Source organism: Mirounga angustirostris, unplaced genomic scaffold (genome assembly GCF_029215605.1).
Source record: "Mirounga angustirostris isolate CCGP_5_RB_7025 unplaced genomic scaffold, mMirAng1.0.hap1 SCAF_11, whole genome shotgun sequence".
NCBI classification, from domain to species: domain Eukaryota; kingdom Metazoa; phylum Chordata; class Mammalia; order Carnivora; family Phocidae; genus Mirounga; species Mirounga angustirostris.
The window spans coordinates 21,151,618-21,159,284 of record NW_026991719.1 but is presented as its reverse complement, the minus strand read 5'-3'; the positions used below and the strand labels follow the sequence as shown (position 1 = coordinate 21,159,284).

At 38.0% G+C, this 7,667-nt stretch overlaps 1 pseudogene across 1 annotated transcript; it reads right to left on the bottom strand.

Annotated features, from left to right (window-relative positions):
- Positions 1-3,218: 3,218 nt before the first annotated feature.
- Positions 3,219-3,976, bottom strand: LOC123842183 (elongation factor 1-beta-like; annotated as a pseudogene). The gene has a single exon (XR_006790369.3). The product of XR_006790369.3 is annotated as an elongation factor 1-beta-like (transcript).
- Positions 3,977-7,667: the final 3,691 nt, after the last annotated feature.

Genomic DNA, 7,667 nt, shown 5'->3' with positions numbered 1-7,667 from the left:
GCTCGGCATCAGGGAAATCCAAATCAAAACCTCAATGAGATACCACCTCACACCAGTCAGAATGGCTAAAATTAACAAGTCAGGAAACAACAGATGTTGGCAAGGATGCGGAGAAAGGGGAGCCCTCCTACACTGTTGGTGGGAATGCAAGCTGGTGCAGCCACTCTGGAAAACAGTATGGAGGTTCCTCAAAAAGTTGGAAATAGAGCTACCATATGATCCAGCAATTGCACTACTGGGTATTTACCCCAAAGATACAAAAGTAGGGATCCAAAAGGGTACATGCACCCCGATGTTTATAGCAGCAATGTCCATAATAGCCAAACCGTGGAAAGAGCCAAGATGTCCATCGACAGATGAATGGATAATGAAGATGTGGTATATATATACAATGGAATATTATGCAGCCACCAAAAGGAATGAGATCTTGCCATTTGCAACGACGTGGGTGGAACTGGAGGGTATTATGTTGAGCGAAATAAGTCAAACAGAGAAAGACATGTATCATATGATCTCACTGATATGAGGAATTCTTAATCTTAGGAAACAAACTGAGGGTTGCTAGAGTGGGGGGTGGGGTGGGAGGGAGGGGGTGACTGGGTAATAGACACTGGGGAGGGTATGTGCTCTGGTAAGCGCTGTGAATTGTGCAAGACTGTTGAATCTCAGATCTGTACCTCTGAAACAAATAATGCAATATATGTTAAGAAAAAAAAAAAGAAGAAGAAGGTAGCAGGAGGGGAAGAATGAAGGGGGGGAAATCGGAGGGGTAGACGAACCATGAGAGACGATGGACTCTGAAAAACAAACTGAGGGTTCTAGAGGGGAGGGGGGTGGGAGGATGGGTTAGCCTGGTGATGAGTATTGAGGAGGGCACATTCTGCATGGAGCACTGGGTGTTATGCACAAACAATGAATCATGGAACACTACATCTAAAACTAATGATGTAATGTATGGGGATTAACATAAGAATAAAAAAATTAAAAAAAATTTTTTTTGAAACTTCTGCTCTCCAAAAGACAATGTCTAGAGACTGAGAAGACAAGCCACAGACTAGGAAAAAAATATTTGTAAAAGACACGTCTGATAAAAGACTGTTATCAAAATATACAAAGAACTCTTAAGACTCATCAAAATGAAAATAACCCAATTAAAATATGGGCCAAAGATCTTAGGAGACTCCTCACCAGAGAAGCTATACAGATAGCAAATAAGCTATGAAAAGATGCTCCGCAGCATATGTCATCAGGGAAATTCAAATTAAAACAATGAGATACCATCACACACATGTTAGAATGCCCAAAATCCAGAATACTAACAACACCAAATACTAATGAGGATGTGGAGCAAAAGGAACTCTCATTGACTACTGGTGGGAATGCAAAATGGTACTGCCACTTTGGAAGACAGTTTAGCAGTTTCTTTAAAAACTACACATATTCTTACCATACAGTACAGCAATTACATCCCTTGGTATTTACCTAGAAGAAATAAAAACTATGTCCACACAGAAACCTGCACACAGATGTTTATAGCAGCTTTATTCATAACTGCCAAAACTTGGAAGCAACCAAAATGTCCTTCAGTAAGCAAAAGGATAGATAAACATTGGTACATACAGAGAACAGAATATTATTCAGTGCTAAAAAGAAGTGAGCTAGCAAGCCATGAAAAAACACAAAGGAAACTTAAATGCATATTACTAAGTGAAAGAAGCCAATCTGAAAGGCTACATATTGTATGATCCAAACTACATGATATTCTGGAAAAGGGAAAACTATGGAGACAGTAAAAAGATCAGTGGTTTCCAGAGATTAGGGGTAGAATGATGAACAGGCAGAGCACAAAGGATTTGGGGGTCATGAAAATACCATAATGATGGATACATGTCATTATATATTTTACAAACCCACAAGATATACAACAACAAGAGTAAAAAATAATGTCAACTATAGACTCTAGGTGATTATGATATGTCAATGTAGGTTCATCAGTTGTAACAAGTGCATCATTCTGATGGAGGATGGTGATAAGTGGGGAGGTTATGAATGTGTGGGAGCAGGGGATACATGGGAAATCTCTTTACCTTCCTCTCAATTTTGCTGTGAACCTGAAACTGCTCAAAAAACATAGTCTTTTTTTAAAAGATTTTCTTTCTTTCTTTATTTGAGAGAGAGAGAGTGCACGAGCAGGGGGGAGGGGCAGAGGGAGAGGTAGAATTCCTGCTGAGCAGGGAGACCAATGTAGAACTCAATCCCAGGACCCTGGGATCATGACCTGAGCCGAAGGCAGATGCTTAACCAACTTAGCCACCCAGGTGCCCTAAAAACATCGTCTTAATAAAAAAAAAATTAAAACAAATTCTCCCATCATTATTGTGGATTTATCTAGTTCTCCTTGTTATCCTGTCAATTTTGGCTTTATGTATTTTAAACATACATTATTAGGTGAACACAGATTTAGATATTTTTAATCTTCCTCTATAATTGGACTTTTATCATTATACAATATCCTTCTACATTGCCTAGTAACACTTTTTCCCCTTAAATTCTACTTTATCTGGTATTATTATAGTTACACTAGCTTTTGTGTGTGCATGTGCAAAAAGGGGCATTAGTATTTTCATGGTGGTTTTTTTTCATCTTTTAACTTTCAAGCTTTCTGTATCTTTATATTTTAGGTGTATCTCTTGTAAACATTGGATAGCTGAGTTCTGTTCTTTTTTCTAGTCTGAGAATGTTTTACTTTAATTGGAGAGTTTAGCCCTTTAAATTTAAGGCAGGTGTGGATATATTTGGGTGTAGATATACCATTACATTATTTGATTTGTATTTGTCCCACTATGTCTGAATTCCTTTTTTTTTTTCCCTTTTTTCTTGCTTTTGTTTGAATAGAACGAGATTTTTTTCTGTTACTTTACTCCTCTGTTAGTTTGGTAGTTGTTCATTCTTTGACATTGCTTTAGTAGTTAGCCTATACTTATAACATGTTTTCTTAACTTGCTAAATTTAATATAAATTTATGTATTTGCCACTCCTCAGACAATGAGAAAACCATGGGATACTTTATTCCATTTATTCTACTACCAACTTGAGCTCTATTGTACATTTTAACACCACATATGTTTTAAGCCTCATAATACATTATTATTATGGTTTTATACATCTAATATTCATTTAGATTTTTCCACATATTTATCTTTTCCACTGCTCTTAATTTCTTACTGCATTTTTTTGTCTTTTAAGCTTTTATTTAAGGGCAATGATCTACGATGTAGATTTCAGATCTTATTAAAAGCAGCCACGTCCATGGACTGCACATAGTCCTCAAAAGCAGTGATCTGCTCCTCCAGCATATCTGTTCCAACTTTATCATCTTCCACTATACACTGTATTTGAAGTTTTTTAATTCCATATCCCCCTGCAACTAGTTTAGAAGAGCCCCAGACCAAGCCGTCTGCCTGAATGCTTCGGTCGCACTCCTCTAGTTTTGCCCTATCTGTCTCATCGTCCCAAGGTTTCACATCTAGTAATATGGAAGACTTGGCAACAAGTGCAGGTTTTTTGGCTTTCTTTGACTCACACTGTGCAAGGCATTGCTCTCTTAGCCTCTTCATTTCTTCACTTTCCTCCTCCTCATCAGATCCAAAGAGATCAATGTCATCATCATCTTCACTATCTGTAGCTCCACTTCCTGTGGTGTCTTCCACATTAGCAGGGCCATACTTGCCCAAAGCTTTCTTCACTCCTGGAAGGCTGGCTTTTTCCTTTTCATTAAGACTTGATGTGATTATACCAATGGAGGGCATGATACAAGTCGGCAGGTGGGGGGCCGGAGACTGCTTCAAATACTGCCACATCTGCTTGTGACGGCACATACCCCTCGATGTAGCTCTTGTCCGCTAGGTAGTCATTGAGCACCTGGAGGCCAGCGGGGCTTTTCAGGTCTCCAAAACCCATGGCGTCAGCTGATCCCAGGAACTGGGCGGCAGCAAAGGAAAAGAGGAGCAGAGATAGTCGGCACCTAGCGCTAAGAAGAAGAAAAAAGGCTTCCTACTGCATTTTAAACCTTCCTTCCGGGGTTATTTTCCATCCACTCAAAGAAGACCATTTAATAATTCCTTCTGTGTGGGTCTGCTGGTGTCATATTCTTTTGGTATTTGCTTTTCTGAACATGTTCTTATTGTACCTACATTTTTGAAGGACATTTTCACTTAATATAGGATCCTGGATTTGCAGTTAATGTCTTTCTGCACTTTAAAGATACCATTCCATTATATTCTGGCTTACTTTTTTGTTTGACAAATTAGTTGTCAGTATTATTATTGCTGTTTTTGAAAATCATATAACTCTTTTCTTTGCATGTTTTCGACTTTTCCTCACCAGTTTTGGTCTTTGCAAAGTCTGCTATGATGCACCTCAGGGTGGTTTTCTTTATATTTATCTTTATTGGGTTTTTTAGTGCTTCTTGAGTACATGGATTGTCTTTCATCAATTTTTTTATAGTTCTCAATATCTCTTCAAATGCTATTTCTGCACCATTATGTATCTTCTCTCCTTCTGGGACTCCAATTATGTGTATGTAAGAAATTTCTGTTGAATCTCTGTTTCTTATGCTCATTTATGCATTTTCTATTCCTTTGTCTCTTCATGTTTCAGTATGGATATTTTCTTCTGACCTATGTTCCAGTTAACTAATTCTTTATTTAACAGTATCTAATCTGCTAGAAAACTCATCCACTGAATTATCAATATCAATCACTGTATTTTTCATTTCTAATATTTCCATTTGGTTCTTTTCTAGAGATTCTAATTTGTTCCTGAGATTATCAATCTTGTCTTTTATTTCTTTGAAGACATTAAGCTGTCACTTAAATGTTTTTAAAGTAGTTCCCATTTATTTCTCTTTAATATTATTCCCACATACAGTTTCAGCTTAAAATTCTCAAATTATCTATTCTGAAGTACAACTGAATGCATGATCAGTATTTATAAAATTGGTTACTTAAAACCATTCATTGGAAATATATAAGCACATTTATTTTTTATTTATTTTTTTTAAGATTTTATTTATTTATTTGACAGAGAGAGAAATAGCGAGAGCAGGAACACAAGCAGGGGGAGTGGGAGAGGGAGAAGCAGGCTTCCCGCAGAGCAGGGAGCCCGATGCGGGGCTCGATCCCAGGACCCCGGGATCATGACCGGAGCCAAAGGCAGATGCTTAATGACTGAGCCACCCAGGCGCCCTGGAAATATATAAGCACATTTAAATAATAGTAGTGACTAAAAATTACATAGGAAGAGAAAACTTTTGTCCAATCTTGCTATGCTGTACATACATGAAATCAATGGGAGTTTTTATTTAGCTTACAAGTGACTGATACTCCTAGATTTCTGAAAAAATAATATCCTTTTTACCTGAGAAATCACATATTTCCCTTTCTAACTGACCAAGAAAAAAAATAATAGTTCTCCAATTTGTTATTCTCCTCCTTTCCCACACCTTTTTATTTTTTTAATTTTCTTTTTTAGAGGGGGAAGGGGCAGAGGGAGAAGAAGAGAGAGAATCTTAAACAAGCTCCATGCCCAGTGTGGAGCTCGACAAGGCGCTTGATCTCACTACTCTGAGATCATGACCTGAGGCAAAATCAAGAATTGGATGCTTAGCCTTTACTGAGTGAGCTACCCAGGTGCCCCCACACCTTTCTTTTTATTTTTTTAATTTTTTAATTTTATTTTGTTATGTTAATTACCTTGCAATACATCATTAGTTTTTGATGTAGTGTACCATGATTCATTGTTTGCATATAACACCCAGTGCTCCATTCAATATGTGCCTTCTTTAATACCCATCACCAGGCTAACCCATCCCCCAACCCCCTCCCCTCTAGAACCCTCAGTTTATTTCTCAGAGTCCATAGTCTCTCATGGCTCATCTCCCCCTCTGATCTCCCCCTCTTCATTTTTCCCTTCCTACTACCTTTTTTTTTTTAAACATATAATGTATTATTTGTTTCAGAGCTACAGGTCTGTGATTCATCAGTCTTACACAATTTACAGCGCTCACCGTAGCACATACCTTCCCCAATGTCCATCACCCAGCTACCCCATCCCTCCCACCCCCCACCACTCCAGCAACCCTCAGTTTGCACAGCAAAGGAAACAGCCAACAAAACCAAAAGACAATTGACAGAATGGGAGAAGATATTTGCAAATGACATATTAGATAAAGGGCTAGTATCCAAAATCTATAAAGAACTTATCAAACTCAACACCCAAAGAACAAATAATCCAATCAAGAAATGGGCAGAAGACATGAACAGACACTTTTCCAAAAAAGACATCCAAATGGCCAACAGACACACGAAAAAGTGCTCAACATTGCTCGGCATCAGGGAAATCCAAATCAAAACCTCAATGAGATACCACCTCACACCAGTCAGAATGGCTAAAATTAACAAGTCAGGAAACAACAGATGTTGGCAAGGATGTGGAGAAAGGGGAACCCTCCTACACTGTTGGTGGGAATGCAAGCTGGTGCAACCACTCTGGAAAATGGTATGGAGGTTCCTCAAGAAGTTGAAAATAGAGCTACCGTATGACCCAGCAATCGCACTATTGGGTATTTACCCCAAAGATACAAATGTAGTGATCTGAAGGGGTACGTGCACCCCAATGTTTATAGCAGCAATGTCCACAATAGCCAAACTATGGAAAGAGCCAAGATGTCCATCGACAGATGAATGGATAAAGAAGATGTGGTGTGTATATATATATATATATATATATATATATATATATATACCATGGAATATTATGCAGCCATCAAAAAACCCGAAATCTTGCCATTTGCAACAACGTGGATGGAACTAGAGGGTATTATGCTAAGTGAAATAAGTCAATCACACCTTTCTTTTTAAACGAAAGATACTAAGCAGGTATTTTTAAAAGATCTCAGGTGTTGGAGCACCTGGATGGCTCAGTCAGTTAAGTAACCGACTCTTGGTTTCAGCTCAGGTCATGATCTCAGGGTCATGAGATTGAGCCCCACATCTGGCTTCATGGTCAGCACAGAGTCTGCTTGAGATTTTCTCCCTCTCTCTCCCCCTCTGCACATTCCCCCAATCTCTCTCTCACTCTCAAATAAAGAAATAAAATCTTAAAAAATAAAATTAAAAAAAAGAAGAAGATAGCAGTAAGGGAAGAATGGGGTGGGGGAACTGGAGGGGGAGACAAACCATGAGAGACTATGGACTCTGAGAAACAAACTGAGGGTTCTAGAGGGGAGGGATGTGGGGGGATGGGTTAGCCTGGTGATGGGTATTAAAGAGGGCATGTACTGCATGGAGCACTGGGTGTTATATGCAAACAATGAATCATGAAACACTACATCAAAAACTAATGATGTAATGTATGGTGATTGACATAACATAATTTTTTTTTAAAGTTTAAATTAAAATAAATAAATAAATAAAATTTTTAAAAAAAGATCTCAGGTGTTGAATCTCCTCATGACAAGGTTTGTGAAACCACTAAATCCATTTGTTTTAGATATACATTATATTTCCCATTTCCATTTCTCCAAGTTATGTAACTATTTCAAAGTTTAAGTCTGGCTTCCATTATAAGAATATCTATTGTATGTAAATCACTCAATAACAAACTGA